The 25,510-nt window shown below is 50.4% G+C and overlaps 1 protein-coding gene and 1 long non-coding RNA gene across 5 annotated transcripts in view; one reads left to right on the top strand and one right to left on the bottom strand.

The window, feature by feature from the left end:
- The window catches only part of LOC143374037 (uncharacterized), a 135,755-nt gene that overhangs the window by 15,262 nt on the left and 94,983 nt on the right, over positions 1–25,510 (top strand). The gene's annotated exons all lie outside the window — the stretch shown is intronic.
- Eip93f (Ecdysone-induced protein 93F) overlaps positions 1–25,510 on the bottom strand; it is a 73,573-nt gene that overhangs the window by 36,983 nt on the left and 11,080 nt on the right. For 2 of the 4 annotated variants that reach the window (XM_076821779.1, XM_076821780.1), the window contains exon 1: positions 18,951–20,490. The exons of 1 other annotated variant lie outside the window; for it this stretch is intronic. The gene's annotated coding sequence lies outside the window, so the exon portion shown is untranslated. Of the gene's footprint in view, positions 1–18,950; positions 20,491–25,510 lie in introns of those variants that run through there. One more of the 4 variants, XM_076821777.1, reaches the window with a different exon arrangement.

Raw genomic sequence — 25,510 nt, 5'->3', positions numbered from 1 at the left:
GTTTACGAGTTTGACATGCAAAGCAGTCAACAAGCTTCGGAATGGCGCCTTCCAATTGAGCCGAAACCGAAAAAAGCACGTCAAAGTCGATCAAAAGCGAAGGTGATGTTGACAGTTTTATTTTCGATTACCGCGGTGTTCTGCACTCGGAATTCTTGCCGCAAGGTTAGACAGTAAATAAAGAATATTATCCGAGCGTTATGCGGCGTTTCAGAGAGCAAATTCGTCGAAAAAGACCAGATTTGTGGAAAGAAAACTCATGGATTTTGCACCACGATAACGCACCATCTCACGAGGCTATTATTGCGAACGAATTTCTGGCCAAAAACTCAAGAAATCTTATCGAGCAGCCACCGTATTCCCCTGATATGGCTCCGGCCGACTTTTTTCTTTTTCCAAAACTCGAGGCACCCGTTTTCAGTCGATAGATGACATAATAGAGAATTCGCGGCGAGTACTGAAGTTGATTCGAAAAAATGCGTTGAAAAAATGTTTCGATGATTGGGTTCTTCGTTGGCATAAGTGTATTATTTCGAAAGGGGCCTACTTTGAAGGCGATACAATAAATTTGGATGAATAATAGATATTTTGCGTTTCACAGAATGTATTTACCGTAGCGACTTGTTTCTTAATCACCACGGTTTCTTACAATTAGTTGTCGCGTAATTCACAGCGGCGTCCGCGATATTTGTCCAGCTAGCTTGCCTTCCCCTTCTGCTCCCTTGTTTCCGATACGCAACGCGTTTCAAAGTACCTACTTTGGCTCGGAAAGGGTTAGGAGGGTTATCGTTGGGACGGGAACGCGTCGGAGGATAAAGGGAGGACGCGAAACGGATTTTTCAGAGAAACTGTATGGAATACTGAAAGGGATAGTCCTCGTGGCCGGCGAGAACGCTTAAATCCTGTTTGGGGGCTCTCGAGAATCCTGCGTTAGAAGTAGCAGCACGACATGGCTCTCGGGGAAGCAACAGTTCGTTCTGCACCACCCCTCCTCCCACTCACCGCCGCTTCCACCCTCTGGTATCCTCCTTTTGCTACCCTAAACCGTTGCCACCAAAGCACAGAGTTACCCCACCCCCTTCTCCGTACGTCTCCTCGCCACCGTGATATCCTCCTCGTCGTTTCTCCTCCAACTCGCCCTCTCTCCTTCCCTTTACACGCTTCCATGACTATACTTTGGATGTCTACTAAATTTAGGCTCCCGTTTCTCTCGCCTCTCTCTCCCCTGTCGGTACACTCCTTTTTCTTATTCCCTCGGTCGCACGGCCTCTCGGTCTCTTCTTCTCTCTTCCACGCCAGCACGCTTTGGACACCTTGGTCGAGTCTCTTGCAGCTCGCACCGATTCCGAGCGTAAAAGGGATACGACCCCTTACGTTTCAGACGCCATCTTCCACCTCGTATAAAACGCCGGCCGTGAGATTTAGCCTGTATCTCTTACGACGGCATCGCGCTCTAACCACCCTCGAACGTTGACTTCTCGACCGTCGATCACGCCCCAGATTGCGCACGGAAGCGCCTTGCCTCGCAGATTTACGGCTGCACAGGCGGAGCCACGATTTTCGTAACGAATTTCGAGAGCCGAAAGAGAGATGGCAGAGGTACACACATAGATACGCGACAGATACGGAGGATTTTCGCGACAGGTCGATGGGACGGGGGTTGATATTTCCATCGTCAACGTATCAGTTTGGCGCGCCGGCGACGAACAAATAGCGAAAAGTGCAATCGCGATTGAATTAATTTGATTCGGCGGAACGGTGGAAACGCGATCGAACGAACTGAAAGTTTCTGCCCGCGCCAATGCGATAATCTGAGTTTTCGACTCGATTTGGCCCCGATCATCGTAATGATGACCTCTGTGAAACCGAGCCGGGGGGATAAAAAGAGCGTAAAAAATCTGGCGAGCGAAGGCAGCGGGACCATCGGTGTGACCGAGCGCATCGTAGAGGGCGAGGGAGAGAGAGAGAGAGAGAGAGAGAGAAAAAGATGATGAAAACGTTGTAAAACAAAACGTTTCGCTGGACGCAATTTCCAGCTGGGATTCCACGCCGGGAAATGCAATAAAAAGCGTTTCGCTTCGTTCGTGCGCTCTTCACCGCTATTCGAAAAAACTCGAAAGCGAGCGACTGCTCATATTACTCGATTAAATACGCGTGCTTAAAGCTGGCGCTGCGTATCGCGCCGGTTTTCGCAACGAAAGCCGAATAAAGTTACGGCAGGCCGCTGCGCGGCCTCGCCATTGGCAAGTGAAGATGGAGGATCGATCTCGAGCGACCGATTATATTATCGCGAAAGCCATTTCACGTCCGAGCGATCATTAATGAGCTAGAGGGGATCTAATTTTCTGCCACTTCCATACGTCATCGGATCAGCCCTCTCGAATCGCTTTGTTTGCCCCGGCTGATCCTTAAACATCGGCAAATGAGGTCACCGCACGTCGGCACGCCGGATTTAGGTCTAAATCCGTATCGCGTCGCTGGAAATTCTGAGCGCATTATCGCCGTCCGCGGTGCATAGATTGCGATTCGCCGCGAGTTGTCCTTTTCCACGGTGCACGCTTTTAAAGATATTTTAAATACAGGTACGACCGGGTCCCGTATCCTTTCTCAATCGCGCGCAGGGAAGCCAGCGGTTACTCAATCTTACTTTCCTTTGATGCGGCCAACAATCTGACGGGGAAGAAGGCGGGATGCGTCAGTCTTCCTACGACAGGGCGAAAAATCTAAGGGAACGACGGCGGAAATCTAGCCTGACGGAAATACCTCCGGGGAGCGCAATTGAAATTAATTTAGTCGGGCGACCCTTCGACTACCACCAGGGTGCGAGAGAGAGAGAGAGAGGGGGGAGAGGGACGAAATTGGATATAACGGGGCGAAGGAAGAAGGAAAAGCAAGTAAACGCGTACGCCACGTACGCGTGGAAAGCTCGGTGCGACGAAGACGAAGATGTGTGCGTTACACGGATTGCGAAAGAGTGGCTAGAGGGAAAGAGAGCTCCGTGCTGGGCCAGAAAAAAAAAACTCGTGGTCGCCCGGCGTCATATCCCTCTCTCCTCATCCCGCACATCGCGCTCTTTCCCACTTTCTTCCTTTCTTTCCTTCTTTCTCTCCGCCCCTCTCCCCGGTACACATATGCCAACACTTCCATATACGCGTACGTTCCTTCTCTCTCTCTCTCTCTCCTCTCTCTCTTTCTCTCTCTCTCCTTCTCTCGCACCCCAGCTTCTCTCGTCTCCTTTCCAGCCGGCTATCCTCCTTCCTCGTTCTGTCGTTCGCTGTTGCGCACACGCCCGAGTATACGACGAAATGCGTCAAAGAATCCATCAAATTAAAAACGCAATTATAAAAAAGCGTCGTCGCCTCTTTGTCGAAAAGCAAGCTCGCCGGAGCGACCCTCCAGACCCACTCTTCATCCCTCTCTCTCTCCCTTTCCCTGTTCTCTCCTCCGCTCCGCTCTCTTCCGCTCTCTTCCGCTCTCTTCCGCTCTCTTCTGCTCTGTTTTCTCGCCTCTCTGTCGAGGGAACAGCGGTTCCCTCTCGTATGTGCTCCTCGCGTCGCGTCGCGGCGACTCGCTATATCAGTCCCTGCGTGGTGGATATGTCACACGGTTCGAGCCCCTTCTCCTCGACCACCTTCGCTACGTACGTCTGGGTTCCTACCCCGAAAAAAATGCTATCGATCCCCCGTCCTCCGGCGAGACTGTGCGCGCCTCTCCCCCGTTCCGTTTCGTTCCGTTCCGGCACGGTCTCAATTATAAAACGCTTCGAAACATGCTCACCCACCCTCCCCCCCCCCAACCCACGCCCAACCCCTGGCCTGGAACCCCAACGCAAAGACGATGACTGGATGGCTGGTGGTATGAAAAGCGCGCGTTCGACATGGTTCCAGCCGCTGCAGTCATTGCACTCGCACCGCTGCACCACGGCTCGTTCGTGTTTCGTAGGTTCGTTTTCCGGAGACCCCTCCAAACAGAGGGAACGAGGCAGGGAGGGAGGGAGAGTCTCGTACTCGCACTCGCTCGTTTCTCTACCGCTTTGACGCTTACTTTTATCTAACCCCTCCTTATTATACTCGGCGTTTTTGGTAAATGAAAATGCGTGGCTTCGGCGACGAAACGCCGCTGAAACTTTCAAAGTGCCCACCCGACACCCCTGCTCCGTACCGCGGAATACCATCATGCGCGCGACATTTTTTATTATTCCATCACCGTTCGAGAAATTGTTAACGCGTTTAACACCGCCGAGCAAATCGCTCTGGTTCCACACTGTCGTCGGCGGCTAATGAATCTCGGCGAGCTCTTGGAATTGGTCTCGGCGGCCGTCTTCGACCCAACTAGTACATACCAGTTAGTAGTTGCTGGTCTATCGGAAAGGCGCAAAAGCTGCAAAAGCTAAAGACAATTACGTATCGATTGGTTCTCTAGGCTGGCATACCTGCATGTACATACGCGCGGGACATTCCATGCGAACTCGGACAGATTTCGAGGTAAGTTTTCGTAGATTGCTGAAATTTGAATATGTTGCAGTCTTTAGTGATATTTAAACGTACCTCAAAGGATTTTTCGAAATTTTGAAAAATGGCGATTTTACAGCTGTTTGAAGTTAAGTGCTAACTTTTTTTCAATATATTATAGCTACGGAAGTAGTAAACGGATGGATATGAGCTTTACGGTGCTTATAGAGAAGACATTGAAGTTTTAAGAAAAGATTATTTCAGTTTAAAAAAAAATATTTTTAACCATTTTTGTGCAATTATTTTAATCTAGGAGATTGCGTTTCTTTCTTTCATTCCCAACCTTGTGTGGCCTTGAAGGTCACAGTATACCATATGGTTGAATTTGTCTTGGCAGTCGCTTTCATATTGGGTAATCAAATATATAACATTCCATTTAAAAAACTAAAAGTCACCCTCGTTTCGAGGAAAATATTGCGAACCCCAAAAATTGAGATACTGTATTATGTTGGATATAAAAAACAGTAAGAGTTTTCCTCCTTCAGTTTTTTCTCAAATAATTTGTTACCATTTTCGAGAATCCTGTATAAGAATATCAGGTACAGCCGCTTGGCCGCTACGAGTACCGCGGTGCTGGGCGACGCAGCGTCAACTTTCGGCAATTTTTACAGGGCCAATTTTAAAAGGTCCATATTTTTGAAAATTTGTCCATCAAGGGAAAGCATAGAACTATATTCTCCTTTTTCAGATTTTTAAAATCGCACCCGATGTTAAAAACTGCATTTGTTTAAAATAATTGCACAAAAATGGTTCAATTTTTTTTTGTTTAAACTGAAATAATTTTTTCTTAAAACTTCAATGCCTTCTCTATAAGCACCGTAAAGCTCATCTCCATCCGTTTACTACTTCCATAGCTATAATGTATTGAAAAAAAGTTAGCACTTAACTTCAAACAGCTGTAAAATCGCCATTTTTCAAAATTTCGAAAAATCCTTTGAGGTACGTTTAAACGTCACTAAAGTCTACAACACATTCAAATTTCAGCAATCTACGAAAACTTACTGCGAAATCTGTCCGAGTTCGCATGGAATGTCCCGTACGTACAGTGGATTTCCCGTGTAACGAGCGGACCGCGATGCTTTGAACCGTGCATGGAACCCGACCGACGTAAGGATTCGCCTAGATTATAGCCACCAATTCTCCCGTCTTACCACTGAATTATTGCCCCCGGCCTGGCATACGGATATACATATAACCAGCTAGAGTCTAGAGCATGGAAGGGTGGCAGATGGTTTGGTTACTTGCACATTCGCGTGCCATCCGAGATACGTCCGTCGGCGGAGTGGCCGCGCGCGCGCCTGCATCGCCGAGACCGGGGAGCTTGTGAAAAATAATTTTTTCATGAGAACGTTCGTGCGCGCCTCTCCTCGAAATAGCGGAGTACCTTATACCGTGAATTGGATAGGGAATTTTTAAAGAGACCACGACCAATCCACCGCGTTTCTATACCCACCGCCTCGTTGTCGATACCAGCTAAAGATAAAGTACAAAGGAACGGGTAGCCGGAGACAAATGTCGATCTGTCGTGAGTGCAGCATTTATCGAACGATACGATGCGATATTCCACCGGTGCACCCTGGCTGGCAATTAATCGAGGGGAGTAGCGATCGGCAGGACGTTCTCTGGAGGAAAAACGGATAAGTCTCGTCTCGAAGAGCGTGACGAATCGTGAGGATAGGGGTGGTGGCGGTGGCGAAGTTCCACCGACACCGATACCTCCCCACCAGCCGGCCACGTTTTTTCCTGCGAGCAGCTACCTATTGATCGGATATTCAAAAATTTCAGAAACGAGGAGATAGGAAGCTGGAGCAGTCGGGTGCAGGGGTGCGCGGGGGTGAGAAAAGACAGGGAAGATGGAAGAGGAAGAGAAAGGAAAAGGGCGGCGGGGAGGAGGGTCGGGCGAGGTGGGGCGGTGGGGACGAGTTGTCGCGAGCGGGCAGCCGGGGGTAGTGGGGGGTTAACTAATACAGTAGTAGTGCCCAAAGACGCGCGGCTTACTTTTTGTTTCCACCGGCCCTTTTTTGTTTCTTTCCCCTACGACCCCACCTGGCGGAGCTGCGATTCCTCCGCCCGCCTCTGCTCTCGACCACCACCCACCTACCCTCGTCGTCCACCTAAAATACGAGCTCGATATTACCTTTCAGCCGACTGCTCGGGTTCGCGGCGCGGCGCGTCGCGGCACTCCAACCACGTCCTTCGATCCGTGGACCAGCGCGACCATTACCGATCCCCGCGCAATTTAATTACCAGCATTTTATTAAAAGTATCGACAACCAGCCGTCTTGTTTACGACATCGCAAATTAATGTCCCGGCTCGCCGTGATCTCTTCCGCGGCGCCGCTTTTGCCAATATCGGGGGAAGGATGCGCGAGGGAAGCTCGACAAAAACCTTGAAATTAATATTTCCTTCGGTGGTGGTGGTTCGAGTCGAAAGGCCGAAGGACGTTGACCCGGTGTCTAGGGGCTGGGGTATAAGAGCGGAATGCTACGCCAAGACCAGCTACAATTTCCACGCGAAACGACTACGCTCGCGTGTATAACAGCTGCTTCGCCCGGGCTCCTTTTTCCCCGGCGTGATTCAAAAATTTTCCCCCCCGTTGCGACGGATCCTCTTTCACCCGGAAAACAGAATAATAATAGCGGCCACGCAGCGCCTCGTCTCGCGTCGAGACGACGCGGCGCGTCGCGAGGCCGACGATCCGGACACAAAATCGACAAAACGCGCGCCAGCGATAAAACGTCAGCTGCAAGACGGCCAATAAAATCGAGGCGAATGTAATTGACTGGTAAATAAAAGGCGCGAGACGGGAATCAATATAGGTATAACGAAGGGGAGAAACAAAAATTGAAATACGCTTTGAAAATCAACAGCGCGGACGAGAGGTCTTGATGCGACGCATCGGCTGTGATCTAAATTGCTCGGCACTGCCACGATACATGACGTTTATTAATTATAGGAAGTGGGATTTAGTTGGGGGAAGGGGTGGTCCGGCTGAACAACTTGTTGACTCCGGCACGCTGTTCGTACACGTCACGCCGCTGGACGAAGGTGAATTTTACCGTGCGCGTATCGAATAATGCCTCTCTCAAGAACGAGTTTGGAAAACTCGTTGCATTCGCGCGACTGCTCCCTGTCATGTCAATACCGAGCGGCAATCTTCACGAAATTCTGTCTTCTCCATTGTTTCGCGAACAATAGATCGTGCGACACGCCGATAGGGACATTACGTAGTAACGTGATACATACCTATATTTTCGGGCAGCGCTAGCGTCTTTCGAATCGCATCGCGTTCTTTTGTTCACCTCGCGCATTTCGGTACGCGTGGCAAGAGCAGGCTCGCGTGATTCTTCGTAGACGACCACGATCGTTGGCGCACCGTTCTTTTTGCCAAGTAGCTCCACGATAACGAGCTTATTGTTGAATTTCGCCGGGGAGACAAAGTCTACTCGCGGCGAAATATAATAACTTCGTAATATCTCCCTTCGACGGTTTCGTAAACACTGTATCAATGAACAGAGGGAACGACGGACATCCTCCGAAGACCGGAGATAGTCCCGGCTCGTTCTTCGCCGTGATATCGCTTACAATTGCATTGTTCGAGGCGAAGGAAAAACGGCGAGCAAAGAGACGGGGGTGGAGAAAGGAAAAACGAATAGATTCGTCGCGTGAATGGCATACTATCTTCTACTCAAAAGCACCGTTCGTAGCCTAAATTTCTCCCCGAACTATCGGACACATTTTCGGTTGACCGTAGCCGAGAGGTTTCCCCGCTCGACTGTCTCTCTGGGAGAGACCGTTGCTGCTCGAATGTGTGTCATTGATGCCCGCCCGTATCGTGGACTGTGTTTAGAGAACGACAGACATCTCCGCGGCGCGGGTCGCCTGGAATGCTAGAAATTGAGGCGACCAGTTAAGCGACAGAAGCGAACCGAGGAGGCGCAGAAGGAGAAGGACAATAGTCGCCATTGGTTAGCACCAAAATGTCAGCTGACAGGTTTCGTGCGGTTACGTAAACTTATAGCGATGTAGTATATACATAGATGGGCGAGAACTAGAATGGGGACGTTCTCGGCTCGTCGCAGCTTGTCCGACAAAATGCACTTGCGTGCATTACTGCCCGACGCAAAAACATGCACCTCTCCTTCTCCCCTACTCTTTTTCACCATCTTTCGCGCTACTCCGGATCACACACGCCCGGCATGCGCGTGCACATGCACATGCACATGCGGCCGCGATGCACCACGAGTCCGTCGAGATGCACGCGATTCAGCCGAGGACGAGACGCAGACGTCGACTGCGACGACGGTCATGGTATCGACGCGATGCTCGTCTCGGCAGGCGAGTATAATCGGGACGGAACTCCGCGAAGAATTGTTGCTTTCACCCTCGAAACTTGGTACACGGTAGGTATCGTATCGTATGCCTCTTCCTCGACTCTTTCTATTCCCGCAAAACTCGTCGATAGATGAATTTATTCGCGAGGTCAGAGGCAATCGATTCGGAGTTAGAAACGCGATAGAAGGGAAGGCTAATTGATTTTCGCTTTGCGCTCGGAGAATTTTGAGGTGACGCCGAGGTGCAAGGCTTTAGAATCGATAAAAAAGCAGCTGCGACGCGTCGCGTCCGTGTGGCGGCCGTGAGTGGAACGTATGTGGAATCGTAGGAAGGAAAATACGAGGGCGGCACTGCTCAGCCTCGCCTCGCCTCGCCGCTGGAGAAGTGCAACCTATAATCGACTTCGTCCACGATTCGCGTACGTTCGTTTCGTTGCCACAGATTTTTCCACTCGAGCGTGTGGCCGTCGCGATGATCACCCAGCGACGGTTAATCTGCACCGGGGTACGGATAATTTAGGGCTCGTTCTCCGAGGGAGGCTAATGAAATTTTCGTGGCGTGACAAGTGCAGGAATAACGACATAATTCGTGCTCCATTCGAGGACGATAACGAACCGTCGATTATGGATATTGCCACAGAAACGCCCGAGCTTTAAATGAAAAAAATCACGCTCGAATTCGACTCGACCTGTTTTTCCCCCGTTTCCAGCCGTGCCATTTCGTGCTCCGGCTGATTTGCATAAACGTTCATTGCCAATTTAGCGGCTCGGAGACCGCGCGGAAACAAGTTGGGAGCGTTCAGCATATACGACGCGCAGTAAAAGTAATAGATGCCGTAGCAACGCGTTTTACGCCGGCTACCGAGCAGCTTTCGTGCTCCTCGGGGGAGCATCTACCGATCACCGATCCCGCGAACGGGATAGATCGACCGTACGTGTAAATCCTTCGAAATCGCCGGCGTGCCAGTCTAATAAACCCTCGCCGAGCCGACAGGATCCCTGGATCGAATTTTACTCGTTTCTACGAGGAGAGTTACTCGAGGATATTTCGGTGTCCTGTTATTAAGCGCGTGTCAATGGCAGCTGCGATAATTAGTAAACGCTGCTTTACGGCTGACGAACGTCCGTTGCACTCGAAGCTTACGGAACGGTTACCATGCTCCGTATAATCTGTAATAGAAAAGCTACCTCGACGAAGCGAATTACAAGCAAGTTATAGGAGCGTCAAGCGCGATTTTTCCATTAAATTTCACAGATGACCATCGATAGGAACGGAATTGCATTGCTAGAGCGATTAATTAAACGGCATTGATCACGTCCGGGGCTGCTCGGTGTGGTTACACGGTGACACGAGCCAGTGAAAAGCGTCGAAATTGGTGGAGCAGCTGTCGGAGTGTTGCAGTGCCTGCACTTGAGTCCGACACTTACGTCACCGACGATAACATCTTAATACGAGGTATTTCGAACAACGGGAACCCGACTGGCGGGCGGGGACAAGGAGGGGTGCAAGTTAATCGAAAAGGAAAGCGGCGTATCCTCGAATATGATCGGTATCACGGTCGCTTATTGGCCTGAATTTCGTCATTATCAATATCAGTGGGGTGTTGGCCCATCGGCTAGTCTATAGAGCGACTAAGCAGATAACCCAGGCGACGTTGACGCGGGTCAAAGTCGACCCCGCTCTTTCCCCTCGGGAGGAGCGTGGGGCTTCTGAAATTTATCGGGTTTTTCGCGGTCTGCTGAATGGCTGAGACGCAGTCACGTTCGGCGTGTCGAAGTTTTCGCTGTGAAAACGAGCGAAACGTAGGTTTACCGCGCGCGCTTGTATCCATGAATGCGCCGAGCGACGAATTCGCACGTGAGCGGTCGAATACGAGCGGCGACAATATCGCTGCAACTGTTGAGGCTCGTTTATTCACCGCGAGCGAGATACCGTTATCGACGCCAGAATCGATCCGCTCGATTTACGCGTCGAAACTTTGACAAACATATTCGTCGACCTTAACAGATTCCGGATCGCTATCAATGTCGTCTCCGTATACGATTCGAGCGAAGGGGTTCCACATGATCTTGGAATGAGTCATTCGCGTCCTACCGCCGCGAAGGCGAGACCCTGGTCGCGCCTAGCCCCGTCCGATTTTAAGAACAATCGATACCCCATTTCCTCGCCTATTAATTAATCCAGGGGATGGGGGGTGGGGAGTGGTCGGGAGGACGTTGAGCGTCCGCGACGAACGCCGGGAACGTTTATTTTTACGTTTCCCCCTTTCTGGACATGGTCCATGAATAAATGCAGCACCGATCCGAAGACCAAGACGGCACGGCACGATCTGTATTCCCATCTAGATGCGCATCCTGCCGTATCTAATGGTACGACGTAGCCGATGGGAGGCTCTGTCGTAGCTACCTACTTTCCTCGCTCGCTGCAAGTTTTTAGGCATCGCGGAGACGGGTGGAAGGAACGATAGCTGGGACCCAGGCAGGCGGATCGGAAGCCGAATTCGAGGAACGCCGGGAATCTTTGGCCGATCGATCGGCACCGCCTATGAGCCTGCCGCTTTGGATTTCGCGCGTAACCGATCCATACGCTTCCGAGGGCTAATTAACATTTCGTATACCCGATTCGAGCCGCGGCTAAAAATAGCTCGAAGAAGACTTTCAGTGGAGGACACCTTCCTTGCCTAGGCGGGACACGTGAGGTTACGCAAGCTTAAATCTGCCGACCACTTTTCCAATTCCGCTCGGAGTCGAACGCTTTTCGTCGCGCGACGCTTTTCTCCATACAGAGTAGCGTATCTACGTAAATATAATACCTGTGTGTACATAGGTGTGCATATAGTAGCCGCAAAGCGAGTGGTGGCTCGAAAGAGCCGGCCGCAATGAACAAAGGACGAGGAGCTGTGGCATTTGTACCGCTGCTTTGGCGGACGATATTAAAGATACATAGTTGGTATCGTCTTTGACACGTAAAGACGTTACGTAAGTGTTAATACGCTGACCCTCGAGGCGACTGGTTGATCTAAATTCGCCGTGCGGGCGTCGCAACTTTGCGGTTCCCGGATTATAAAAGCGATATATGCGCGCGCGATTTATCGTCGCCGGGCATGGACGACGATGGCGACTACGCCGGCTATGGCGACCGCGAGCAATCGACGTGGATTTCCAGCGGATTCCCCACCACGTGGCCGGGGATGTCGCGAAAGAAAAGTAGCTGGGACCCAGTTGCCGGGCCGCCTCGTCATTCGGCACATGGAGTCGTTACGTAAGTCTAAATCTGCCAGCCATTTTGCTAGCTCGCGCGCTCGAGCCCGATCGCGCGCGTGTGTCCCCTGCATGCGCGTATATAAAAGCGCATAAGCAACACACGATCGCGAGCTTGCGTATGCCCCTCCGCGTCTGCTCGCCGGCACCCTTCTTCTTTGCCGTTCCGCGTATCCTACGCTCGTCGGCTCTGCCTGCAGGCCAAGTATTTCGAATGTCACCGCAGTTAAACGGTGCGCCGTGTCGCCCGCACGACCACGAATCCACGTGCAGAGGAGAGAACGTGTGCGTGGCAGCGCCGCTAAGCAGCGTGATCCTCGAGCGTCGCGACGCCGCCGCCGATGCATCTCACGAGGCTCACGAGGCTCACGAGGCTCACGAGGCGCACGCGTCCCAGCCTTTCTCCTCTCCCTCGATACGTTTTCTCGGGCCCGTTTTTCAAGCAGCCCTGCTCGCTCTGTTTCTCCTTCACTCCGTTTTCTTTGCTGCCTGCCTACCGACGCGACGTTGCGACGTTCCGCCGTGCTCACAGCGATTCAGGATTACGCGGACTGGTTTATTTCACGCGAGCGAATTTGCATTCTACGCGTATACATATGCATATGCATGCACGCTCGTTTAGCGGCGAGCGAAAGAGCCACTTCTGTTTCGTAGTTTCGTCGGCGAGCTGCCGGCGGTGTGCACGCAGCATTCGGAGAAGGTTGCAGAGATCGACGCTGCCAAGTGGGTCGATTTCGACCCACGTGCCGATCGGCGAGCAATGTTGCTTCGATTCTCTCGGGGCTTGGTCGCCGGTCGTGCCGAAAGCCCCTTGGAAAACGGGCAAACTTTTCCCGCGCGTGACAAAGGGTATCGGTGTCTGACACGGGTATCGGTGGCATACAGGTGTTGAACAGACCGTGTACAGACGGTGCGGCCGGCTGTCCAGGAGTAGGTAATAATCATTAAAGTCCTTGAACGGCGTGCGTGCGGCGGGGAAAGGTGGACGCACGGGTTACTCCGGTCGTTCTTGCCAATTGAAAAGCTTTTGCGCAATTGGAATTCTTTCGTCAGCGTCATCAAGTACAGGCGGGAAGTGGAAAAATTGGCGACCCGTGGAAACAATGAGGAGCAATTGTCCGCGCGGTGGTTCGCGCGCGCGTGCGACACTCGGGAGGGAAAATTCTGCCGCGCCGGCGAGGGAAAATTTTTTGGAAAATATTCGTGGAAACGGAGTTTTCAAGTTGTCACAATGGCGCAACCTGTTGCTCGGCCGGGCTTAGAAACCAAAGGTTTGCGCTTAAACGCAACGGACATACCTACTTCGTTTATCCCTTCTTTTTTTTTTTTATACCCCACATCTAACCGGAGTTTTTGCAAAGTGCAAACGGGCCGCGCGCGGTCATGCACGAGCCTTTCTGCGGGCCAGGATATTTTTGGAATATAAAAAGTCCCGCCGCTTTTCTAGCAGCTGCCTCGTAGACCAGCCATGTACCTGCGTATTTGTTTCGCGCACGCCGACGCGCTTTATCTCTGGCCGCTTTTTACGCGCTATATTTTCGGGCCGCTACGCCGGGCAACAAAAATTATAAACGATCCCTCGAAATTACGAGCGTATCGGGTAATACTTACACGTTTTACAGGATACAGCGATTCCATTGTTGAAATTAAATGCCGCCGGTATCGGTGGTTTTCCGGCGAATTTATGTGACGAAGCGTAACAGAATTAACTGTGGCGCGCGGCAAATTGGTTGTGTTAATTTTTCACGTGCATTTTCGCGACCGCGTATTGTTCCATGGAATTTCACGGGATGCAAATATTCGAAAGGGCACTTCAGGCGCACATTTTGTTTCCGCGCGGAGCATTAAAATGAAAAAGGTCCATTACGATTCGTTCGAATTTAATTATCGTTATTTCGAGCGGGCCACGCCGATGTTTATTTTACGTAAAAATCCTGACTTCCGATTTTACGCGACCTGTAAAATTCTGCTGCATTTAATATCCGCAGTCCGTTTGCGGAGGGCCTGAAACGACACGTCGACAGCCCATCATTCTTTCATTCCCCACTATCTGCATACTTTCGATTGGAAAATACTGGCGATGGTCATCGATCCACTCGCCCACGAATCATCCGGGTTTCGGTAATGATTTTCACAGCAGATTATCGCCGTTTACTTTTATCATTGAATAACCCTTGGATAAAATGTGTTTCCTAGTTGCTACCGCCTATTACCTGCCGCGTAGTTGATCTGTTAACGCGCGATTATTCAACTTTGCTCGGGCGGAAAGTTCCCTGGATAATTTGATTGCATCGATATCCGTGAACAGGTACACATGTGAGTTTGCTCGGTATTTTCGAGCGGCCGAGATCGGAGGAAGTCGGGCTGAAGGCCCCCGATGGAAACCTCTCGCCGTTAGGTACTTAAGGACTTTGACACGCTATGCCTGTCGTTCTAAATCGAGGTCAAACCGAATTTTCTAGTTTAACCTACTAAATAAGGCAAATTTCTGCTTTCTAAAGCAAGATGCTAGGCTGCCGGGCGATCGTAACTTGGTCGTCAACTACGGGACTGAAAATTAGCGGCCGGTGACTCGAGGGATTTCCAAACGACCTCGGCGCAAACGGTACGCGATCCACGGTGCAAGCCGTAGCTAAAGCTCGCATCTATTTGCAATAGAGAGTAGGTACGCTCGATATTGATTTTTCGCCAACTTCCGCCCACGCTCCAATCTCGCGTAACGTAACGAACAATGGAGAAAAGTCGAAGGGAGATGGGCAGGCCGTGGATCGGGATCTCTGCGGCGTCGAAAGATATTACGATGGAAATACGTTCATTTCGGAATTTAAAGATGCTCCACACGATCCGCGGGCGTCCCATGTCGTCCAGTGTGAACGCGCGAAGCGAATTTCATATTGGTTATTATCATACGAATATAGCAGGCCTAGGATGACAACGGATTACATGAATAATTGTCACGTGCATAGCGAGCGCGGTATGCAAATCCGCCATTATTTGATACAGTTGCGACAATCGTTTGCACAATCCGACGTTGCTCTCCAATGATCCTTTGTGTATACTTTCGATATGGCGGATCGGCCGGCGATTCGGTTTTACAATTAAAATCGAGCAGTCGCGTCTTCCCGCGCGATATTATCCGCGTAATTCGCTTGCGAAAGGTTTCTTGAGAAATCGTAGCTTTGTTCCTGGCCCCCTGCCCCGTATTCCCCGGCCGTGACGAATTCCCATTTGGATTTCGATAGTGGCCACCGGCCAGGCTCGGGCGAAATTCTCGGCGGGCACGCGCGCCGTTTTTACAGCCCGGAATATCGCGGTATCGTCCACCTACGTCGGGTGGTTTGCATTTGAATTGGCCAGCGATTGAAAACGGCGGACTGTCAATGAAACGCGTGAACTTTCTCGATCGTCGCGAACGGGGGGCAGAGACCGAGACGGGTGAGAGAAAAAAGAACTGGAACTCGATAACTCTGGACATCCTGACACACGTGACTTCGGATACACACGTACCTGCACGTGCGCGGCGAGTTTTTCCGCGAGATTCTGATTCGCAAATTTTTTCACGTCACGGCCCGACGGCTCGTGACATATCCTCGAAAATCGCGCGGATATGCTCTGGAAATACAGCTTCCATGAAATTGCCCGAATAATCGCCAGTTCTTCGCGCGACATTTTCGCCAGAATTCGGAGATAATTTCACCGCTGCGCGAGACCCGCTGGACAATAAACAAAGGGAAGACAAAGTGGATGCGTCGTGATGTTTGATGACGCTAATAACGTGTCACGGATCCTCGCCGCGATCGCGGATCAAACGTGTACATACGTGCATACGTCACGTATGGGTAATTGCGGGAGAGATGCCGCACCTTTGGTATTTCAGGGTTACCGGTAGTAAAATACAGCACTGTCGTTTTTATTTGCTTTAGGCGGCTCGTTTAGGTTAGATTAATAAGCGAGAACGCGTTTGCATTATTACTTTCAAAGGTTTTGCTGTTTTTCGAGGTAAGCCTACCGCAGTTTCCCTCGATAATTATACGTCGAGGTTATTTTTGCTATCGTAGTAGTTAAAAATTCATAGTTTTTCGTGATATAACTTTTGTAACACGTTAAAGGAACTCTGTGGAATATTTCTCGGCCAGAATAGGTCATATTCGACATAGCACTTGGAAATGCGAAAGTGCGGCGTCTCTTCCGGGCATTTGGGATAGATGCCGCACTTTTATGCGCACTGTATCGGAAGGTACCTAAGTCGACTAAACGATGCTTTTAATGTTAAACATACAAAAAGAGTGTCTCAAAATAGATACCTTGATATCTCAAGGCAAATTATTTATTTTTTAATGGCAAATCTGATAATCCAAACATATTTGTGGGCTCTTTACTCTTTTTCACATTTTACTTTTATTTTATGTGTAATGAATGTGGAAGGAAGAAGAAAAGACAATTAAATTTAGAAAAACAGAAATAATAACTGCACCTATTTATTTTTCCAATTTTATTGTAGATATTTTATAACTGTATAAATTAAAAAGATGTTTCATTTCACTTTGCTTTTACCATTTTTTTTTTAAATAAAAAGTTAAAATTAACAAGTTTAAATGGAAAATTAAACGTTTTTTTTTCAAAATGCGGCACCACTCCCGCACGTGCGGCATCTCTCCTAAAAAATGGATGTTTTTAGTTTCAATTTTTTAAGGGTGACAAATATTAAAATTTGGATTTTCTTTAATGCCAGTAGTAGGACAAGATGTTCAACTAATAATACGTATCCTTGGAGGAAATTTTCGCTGCAAAATTTACACACGGTGACAGTTTTGCGTAAGCTGCGGCAACTGTCCCACAATTACCCTACACGCTCCTTGCGAGTCGCTCGCGACTGAACTTGAACCTTCTTTCGTTTACCTACTCTCGATCCGGGCACGTGATCGCGCGGATTCCCACCGACAGGTGTTAATTTCACCAAGTTATCGCGCCAATAAATGACTTCCTTAAGCGCCCGGCGAATCGTTACGCCGACATAAACGCGAACGTTCGCTATTTCCGGAGGAACGCCGCGGCGCTCGCGCGTCCATTTATCAAGAAGCGACCGGCGAGCTTTATCGTCGCGAATTCGAGGTTAAGAATGAGTCGTCCCGCTAGCTGAATCACGGCTTGATGAGTCTGCCTAGACAACACTGTCGACGCGTGATTTTTTTTTTTTTCCTATTCCTCAATGTCACGATCTCTGTTCCAAGTATAGAGGAATCATACGGCGAATCGGATTGCCTCTTCGGAACGAAGATGGAGCCGCCGTGTACCTATTCGGTCGATCAGCAAAGGTCGCACGATTCGCGGAAAGATAAATCGATCGCTCCCGTTCCGTGCTCGCTGTTGCATCGCGTCGTTTTCGCTCGAGCGCCAGCACCACCCACGACTTTTGCGTTTCGGTTGCCCTTGGATGTTGGAAACGCAGGCTCGGGGCGTACCGGTCGCCGCGAGTTCCGGAGCGACAGGTTCCCCTGCGTGTGGAACACGTGACGGGTTGCGTACACTTTCGCAATCGCCTGCCCGTGCCCAATCCGTCCCCCGAATACCGCGGATGCCACGAATATCGCGATTATTTAGCGAGAGCCGAGTGCTCTCGGCGGAGGTGCGGCGGTGCGACGGGAGGACCGGTATTCGTCGAATAACGAGGCGGACAGCCGGTGGTCTACGGTGGCCGGTGCTATTTCGCCTGGGCCGAGCAGTTCTCGTCGCGCAAAGTGCCGACGCCGGTGGTCGTTTCGTCGGAACCAGACGTCTCTTGCTTCCGTGGGACGCGGCAGGATATTTCGGTGGTCCTGCGGGACGCCTGGGCGAACAGCGTCGGCCAGACACATCGAAACCAAAGAACCCCCGAGGGAGAAGAAGGTAACGGACGCGACGTAAGGCCGGCTCCAGTGAACCTAACGAGGTCACTCGTTAGTCGAGAGAGCCGAGTCGTTTCGACGCCGAAAGGCGGACGGACGTTCGTAGACGAAACACCGATAACACCGATAACACCGACAGCGCCGGGAGGAGGCTTAAGTAGGTAGTGGCCGAGGTGCGACGGAGGTTCGAAAAACGGAGCAGCCATGGGGAATCGACAACTTTTCCGAAGGGTTGCCTTGGAGATTCGGAGCAGGACGATAATCACGACGCTCGCACCGCGGCGAGGAAAGCCGAGGGCAGGGAAAGAGGAAACGCAGCGCGTCTCGCTCAACAGAGCGCGCAGTCTTTTCGGCCATTTTGGTGTCTAAGAAGCACTCTAGTCCGTCTTGTGGCCTGTCGATCTCCCTCCCTTTGGCCTCTCCTCTCCGTGTCCCGAGTGCTAGCCTCGTCTCTCTTTCTCTCTCCCTCTCGTTCTCCCTCACGCACCTAGAGTCGCATACGATGACACGTGCACACGCTCGTTCGATGCACACACACACACACGCGCGCGCGAGGGCACTCCTCTTTCCGTCTCTCTCTCTCTTTATCTCCCTCTCTCTCCCTCCCTTTCCCCCCGATCTTTTCCTCCTTCCCTTCGACCCCTTCCCACGATTCTTTCTCTCTTTGCCTCCCTCTCTCCCTACCTCTCTGTTGCTCGCTAGCTAACGTCCTCCTCTCTCCGTCTCTCTCTCTCTCTCTCTCTCTCTCTCTGTGTGTGTCTCCCCCCTCCCCCTACAGTGTGGCCCCCTCTTTTCTTCCCTCTCGGTGTGTGCTCGCGCGCTCTCGCACGCACGCACGCACGCACGCATGTGAACGTACGCGCGCTATTTAGTCGATTCGTTCTCTTTACGGGTGTTTTCTGCCGGTGTTTTCCGACGTTCCCGCGGAACAACGGAGTAAAAGAACGCCGGTACTCACTTTCTCGCGATGGGAAGAATCACGGGGCTGCACTTGCTGGTTCGTGGCTGGTGACGATCGACGGATGCGCTCCTTCCTCTCAGAGTCGTTGGAGGCGGCTCGGCACGCTCGCGTCGAGCCGGTAGCCGCGCTCCACCAGCATCATCTTCCTCGACATTTTCCTCGGCGAACCGCTTGCTGCCGCGCGTCGGTCCCGCGTCGATTTTCCTTTCACGCACCGTGCAGAATGCAACCGGACAATGAAACGAACGGAGCACAGGCGACCGACCGCGAACCGGCAAGGTCCCCGGGGTTAGATCGTAGACCCACCGGCACGCGTGCGAAAAAGGAGATTCAGCGAGCGCGAACTAACGAAATGGAATCGACGCAACGGTTGCACCGAACTCTCCAGTTGTACCGGCTCCCCTCCACAGTCTTCCTTCCACGCAAGGAGCCTGTTGCTCTCCTCCGTTCGATCCTCCCAATCCTCCCAATCGTCCCGATCCTCCTGATCCTCGGGGGTGCCACCGCTCCTCTCTTCTCTCTGCTCTATGCACTCTCCACTCTCCACTCTCCACTCTGCACTTTGCACTCTTCTCGACCTCCCTTTTTTCTTTCAGTTTTCCGTTTCCGTTTCCGTGCTTGACAATTTCGATTCACCAGAGGCTCGAGCGACGGGAAATTGGACGCGCGCGATTCCACCGGCGCTCCTTCGGGCGTTCTCGTGCGATCGCTATCGAACCGCGATTCACCACGTTCCTACGATCGCGGCGACCACGAGGATCGGCCAAACACTGACCGGCTCGCGCGTCCACCCGTGATCGTGATCCTGGATCCTGTTCCCTTCCGTGGCCGCTGCTGGTCCCTCCTGTTCGCGGCGTAAACACGGGAGAACGGGGCAGAGGTTGACGCGAGGTGTATCAATCGCGAACGGTGAACCGCGAACCGTGAACCGCCGCGAATCGCGGACCGCGAGCACAACACAACAATAGAAGCAGAACAAAAGCAGCAGCAGCAGCAGCAACAGCGGCGACAACGACAACGGCGGCGAACGACACGACACGTCTTGTACGACGGGGCGAAACAACGATCCCTTATTTTCCCTCGGTTCCGTGGGAGCTTCTTCGCGACGATCGCGTTTCCTTCCAGCTCTGTGCGCGCCGCTTCCACACTCTTCCTTCCGTTTCCTTCTCTGTCTCGTTCCCGGCTTGTTCGCGACAATGCGCGCGTACTCAAGGCCGACGAAAACACCAGCGACGTTTCCTTAGTTGGTGCTGGTTTCTTCTCTCCGGACTGTCCCTTGTTGCTTCCGTCTTTTCCTGTCACTCCCCCGTTCTTCTCTAGCGCGTTCGACGGGCGCACAGGCGAGAGGGAGATGAGGCGACACACGCATACGCACCACTTGCCCAGGCCTCGACGTTTGATCCGGCTCCGGATATGCGACGTTCGTCGAGTTGCATTGGGTCGCGCTGCGCTCCCGTAACTGCATCCGCGTCGGACGGTGCGGCTTGCGCGCTAGGAGCGCCGCCATCCAACCACCCCACCATCTTCGTCCCACCACCGACAACACCACCACCACCACCACCACCACCGCCACGCCACCACCACCATCATCCTCCTCACCACCGACTCGCGAGCGTCGCTACTACTACTACTACTATAACTACTACTACTACCACCACCACCACCTCCCAACAGTGCACCTACCGTCCGCGCTACCAACACACGCGACCTTCCTTTTCTCACCACCACCACCACCACCATCCACCACCACTACCACCAGCCTCGCCGCCGTCGTCATCGTCGTCGCTGCCGCCGTCGTCGTCGCATCGACGCTACTACCACTAACCACGGCCACTATCATTACCTCCGTCACTGCCACCGTCCTCCACGACGAACCGCACACGCACGGTCACTCCAGCTCCGGTGTGCCACCGTCCTCTACGAGTGCGCGAGTTACGAGTATTTGCTCGCACACCAACCAACTGCTCTTTCCTACGACCAGTCATCGAGAGAATCGCGAAACTCTGCACCATTGCACACCGCGACTCTCTATCGTTGTTGTTGTTGTTGTCGTTGCTGTTGCCACTGTTACCGCCGCCGACGTCCAGCCGTTTCCTCGACGCGAGCCCGCGCTCGCTGGTCCAAATTGCGCGGCTTTTGCCAGCGACCTCCACGCTTTGCCCGCCAAGCCGCAAAAGTTTCGGAGTCGCGAGAAAGTCGAATGTCGCGCGAGGAGAGAAGGTAAACGTCAGCGAGCAACCTGCGCATCTCGGATCTGCACGTCCGAGCCGGCAGAATTCGGAGAAACGACGCGTAGGGATCGGTGTGACCCCAGCGTGCTCCAATTTCGTGTGCGCGAGGGAATGTATATGCGTCGCGCCAGTAGACCGCGCGGAATCAGATGCATGAAAAGTGTCGAAAGTTGAAAGTTAAAAGTTGAAAGTTGGTCCCGAGAAGCGAACCCGTCCCTGCGCGGGACGGGCTCTGACGGTCGGCCGCTCAGATTTCGCATACTCCTCCAAACGATCGAGAGATTGCACGGTTCCGCTTTCGGTTTGTCCCCGTCCCCTGATTTAGAGGCTACGTGTTGCGTTACTCGAAGACATCAACTTCTATCTTTAGAGCGAACGCTTGCTCATTTCGTAAAACCACGGAATACGTGTATACAGGGCTGCCCCAGGTACACGTTCGGCTCCCCGGAACCTGTTTCGCTCGCATTGCTTTGTCTTACGGTCATAGATCGGCTTAATGCATTCTTACATGCGAGTTTTATCGATCTCCTTGCCCCGCTACGTTCCGACTTTTCTTCGCGGAACTCCGCTCTTCTAGAATGCAATTTAAGAGCGCCTCGGCGGGTTCCCGGAACACGCGCGCTCCGATCGAACTCGCTTTCCCGAAAGCTCGGCCGCCGCTCCGATTATTCGTCACCGGCTGGAATCCGATTCGAGCGTAACGTCATTGCGTAGATATTAGTCGACCGGCTTCTCGATCGGCAAATCATTTCCGATTCTTCGTAATTCTACGCGCTGGGAATGAATTCCGAACGAGATGCTCCGGTTGCCGCGCATTCGCGCAAACGCGACGCAAGCAGGCGAGTAGCTAGCTCGCGCACGCACGCACGCACGCACGCACACGTTTGGTAACCCGGCTGATTTCCCCGCTCGTCTGCGTGCTACCGTGGCCATGACACTTTTAATAGGAGACAATTTGATGCAGTTGCTGCTGCGATTTGAAATTTAAAAGCTAATCGGTGTGGCGCAGCGCCTAACGGCGCATCTATTCCCCGGCGTTTCTGGAGATCGACGGGCAATAAATGCGTCGCAGCGTTCGGCTACCAGTTGCTATCGACGATATACGTGTGTTAACTGCGAGCATAATAATTCCATTAATAATTCTGCCATTCTAAGTTTTGTCTGGCCTCGCTTCTTTCATACTTAAATAGCTAAACCGATCGCCGGAACGCGTGCGTGCAGAAGGGTGGCTCTTATTTTCGACTTTTGAATTTTCTTCGGGGCACCCTCCAGAATAGTACCAAATAATTAATATAAAATTCGTGTAAAGTTTGAGCTCGATCGGATGACGGGAAAGGGTGACCCTGGGCCCTTAAACATTTAAATCATTATTTAACAGCTCGCGAAGTCGATTTTATATAATATCCTCCAAGTTATTAGTTAAATAAAAAAATATGTCAAGCAAAAGTTGTAGATCCGGACAAGGAGCATCTTTTATGTTCTATTACTTTTTCTCGTGCGACAAACGGTTTTCGAAAAAAGTTCGAAAAACTAAAAAAAACTTTTTCCCTCAAATTTTGAAAGTTTAAGAACACTTTTTGTGTTTAAGAACTGCTTCTAGAACACTTTTTATTAATCGAAGGCGAACAAAAAAATGGAATTTTTATTTTCGAGGACTATTTTTTAAACAATTAAAGGGGGGCATATACCGAAATATGCGAAAGAGATAAAAAAATTTTTCTCATTTTCAATGTTTGATATGTCATGAATGTTTTCTGAAAATTTGGGACCGAAATTTTGTGGAAACATTCATGACATATCAAACACTGAAAATAAGAAATTTTTTTTTATCTCTTTCGCATATTTCGGTATATTCCCCCCTTTAATTGTTTAATAAATAGTCCTCGAAAATAAAAATCCCCTTTTTTTTGTTCGCCTCTGTAAATAAAAAGTGTTCTAGAAGCATTTAAACTTTCAAAATTGGAGGGAAAAAACGTTTCCCTTTTTTTTAGTTATTCGGACTTTTTTTGAAAACCGTTTGTCGCACGAGAAAAAGTAATACAACATAAAAGATGCTCCTTGTCCGGATCTACAACTTTTGTTTGACATATTTTTTTATTTAATCAATAACTTGGAGAACATTATATAAAATCGACTTCGCGAGCTGTTAAATAATGATTTAAATGTTTAAGGGCCCAGGGTCACCCTTTCCCGTCATCCGATCGAGCTCAAACTTTACGCGAATTTTATTTTAATTATTTGGAACTATTCTGGAGGGTGCCTCGAAGAAAATGTTGAAAATAAATTTTACCAAGAGTAAATAAGAGCCACCCTAGTGCAGACGCATCCGCCTGTCTTTCGTCCTCTTTCTCTATTTGCCTTGCACATGCGGTTCACGCGCCGCATAGGAAAAACTTCCGCGGTGCGCTCCAGCCTCCGAGAGTCGTATTTTCCGTTCAAGTCACCTTAGCCGTGTCGACGACGTCATTGTCGCTCGACTATCGCGTTTCGCTGTTCGCCGATTAAATGGCGATCGAGCAGCCCTGCAGGGCGACCGAGCGTTTGGCCGTTTTCGCGCGGGGCGAGAATCCGCTCGACCTCGGCTGCTCCGCGCGATAACTCGCCCGCGTATCGAGCCTTCCGTAGGATAACTTTACTAAACATTGACACGTCTCCGGGTCCTATCTATTTATTGGTCTATCTTATCGCGGGCGAGCCTATCTTTTTCGCGCGGCGTGCTTCAAACTTTGCGCAAGACCGCTCCGTTCGACGAGCGAGAGGAGCGGAGAGCGGGAGGCGCGGGAGAGGAGTCGGCCGGAGAAGGGGATCACGGCGGACCTTGAGGCACATGGACGGTTTAGAAATTCGTTAGATAATCTCGAGGCACGGCTTCGTGCCTCGGGTTTCAAGATGGCAGTCGAAAGTCGTAGATTAGATAGGACGCCTTCTCCGCGTCCGTTATGCAACCGCCGCAAAATTGGTGCATCTTCCAGCGGGCCCGTCCCTCTCTGCCATCTGCACGCGCCGAATCGGTGGCGCGCGGAGAGAAACGAGAGGCAAGGGTGCACCGTTCCGCCGCGCCGACATTGCCGTTTAATGCCGCAAAACCAATTCCACGTATACTTGACATTAAATTTTCCGCCGACCTTCTAAGCAGCGGCGCCGTTATGCGGGGTGCCGAGCCTTTCTCTTCTGGAGACAATGCGCACTTCGCGGACCGAAAAATCTCTGTCTACCGTCGCCTCGCGTTTGCGAAACGGAAATTAGAGCTCGTTCGTCTTCCATTCACCCAGGCTCTGTCCGGTGGTAGGCACAGGGGAGAGTCGTGCAGTACCGACTGCACGAAGTTTTTTTTGTTATATCTTGGTGTAGAGTCGATAAAAATCAGAAATTCAAAAACGCGTTTGTAGTATAAATGTAACTTAATAAGAGGAGGGGAATTATTTTTGTGAAATTTAATAATAAGAATTGATAATTCGCAAAGGTAAAAAAGTTGTAATTTCTAGGAAACGAAAAATTGTCGTCCAGTACCGACCAACTATTAAATTAGTAGATTTTTAGGTCTAAATGATTAACAATGTTAATAAAAAGGCATTTAATTGGTGCAATACAATATTATTTTCAAATTTTATTTGTACAAACATCGCAGGAATAATAATTAATATTCTCCTGTGCTCAACCTTCACATTCGGTACACTGCGCCCAATTTTTGTCAAATGATCTCTTGCAAACAGAAATGGGCAAAATTTGTATTTAAATAAAATTTCGAATAACGAATAAAAAAGTTAACTTTATTCGTCGAATAATCTAAACTTAAAGTAACTTTTGTTTGATCCTTATTTAAATAATTTTGAATTTAGTTACTTCCCAACTGTGCTTGCAAATAACACACTGGATAACTTCTTCGTTAAATCCTAGCTACTAGCTACGAAGGAAGGGTAAATGAGCATCTTATAAATTAATCTGAGTTGCTAACAAATTGAACATAAGACAAATTTGGTCTCTACTGGTTGACAGTCTATTGGTCGGTACTGTATGACAAACACGGGGAAACATTTTAGATCACGATATATGATGTACAAAAAAATATTGCAAAACTAGGGCGTTTTATTAAACTTAATAAACCAGAGATAGTATACATAATAGAACAAAATTACTTACTCACATAAGAAACAAAAGATTAGCTTTAAAAAATAACTTTTAACCCACTGAATATCAACGTAGGTATACGTTTAATGCCTCAGAACATCGAGAGCAATGGAGTAAGCAATATGACCCCGAAATAGGTTATAGAGAATTGTCGTTTAATACATATAAAGTGCTAATATCTGGTCGAAGAAGCGAGAA

Source organism: Andrena cerasifolii, chromosome 10, assembly GCF_050908995.1.
Source record: "Andrena cerasifolii isolate SP2316 chromosome 10, iyAndCera1_principal, whole genome shotgun sequence".
Lineage (NCBI taxonomy): Eukaryota > Metazoa > Arthropoda > Insecta > Hymenoptera > Andrenidae > Andrena > Andrena cerasifolii.
Note: the sequence above shows the minus strand (reverse complement) of the source record. Positions and strands in the feature narration are given on the sequence as shown.